The sequence below is a fragment of the Parambassis ranga genome, chromosome 12 (assembly GCF_900634625.1).
Source record: "Parambassis ranga chromosome 12, fParRan2.1, whole genome shotgun sequence".
Lineage (NCBI taxonomy): Eukaryota > Metazoa > Chordata > Actinopteri > Ambassidae > Parambassis > Parambassis ranga.
Window position 1 is genome coordinate 10,001 of NC_041032.1, and position 719 is coordinate 10,719.

Genomic DNA, 719 nt, shown 5'->3' on the forward strand with positions numbered 1-719 from the left:
TCTTGCTTTCTTTGTCCATCAAAGACCAAAAAACGGAAGGTGCATGTGCCCAGGTAATTGTGGTAACCGCGCCTAACTGTTTGCTAGCCGCGGTTGCCGTGGTTACCAGACGTCAGAATTCTCAGATCAAAGGCAGGAAGGAACATAAAGTCCTCAATTGTCCAAAGACAGAAAAGCTCACAGCACCCGGTGCTCCCAGGCGCTCTCCCATCCAAGTACTAACCAACCAGGCCCGACTCTGCTTAGCTTCCGAGATCGGGCGCTTCTGGAGTAGTGTGGCCGTGAGCTGCTTTCTCGTCAGCTGCGGCGTGTCTTGACGCGTGTCATGCTTGCGTAGTCACGCTGTGACTCTGACATGTGGTTGTGTTGCTGTGATGAGCAGATGTAGAGACGCTCTCTGTCAGCTCTGCCCTGCGCGCTGCCGTCCAACAATGCCCACGCTCTCCTGCTCACCCACGCATCCTCCCGCTGACCTTACCGCCACCTTGCGCACCGCTACAACCTGTTCACCCACTCTTAATCCCCCCTCCCCGGGCTAAACCAAGCAAACCGCGCCGGGAAAGTCCTCGTGCCCCTGGTGCCGTGAAGGCGCTGCGCTGCAGTGCTGAGCAGATGTTTACAAAAAGAAAAGACACTTTGCCTCTTTTCTCGCACGTGTGTGTGTCCACTAAACATCTGTTGTAGCCTTTGTAGCCAGTAAACCACTTTTGTGGCCTGCC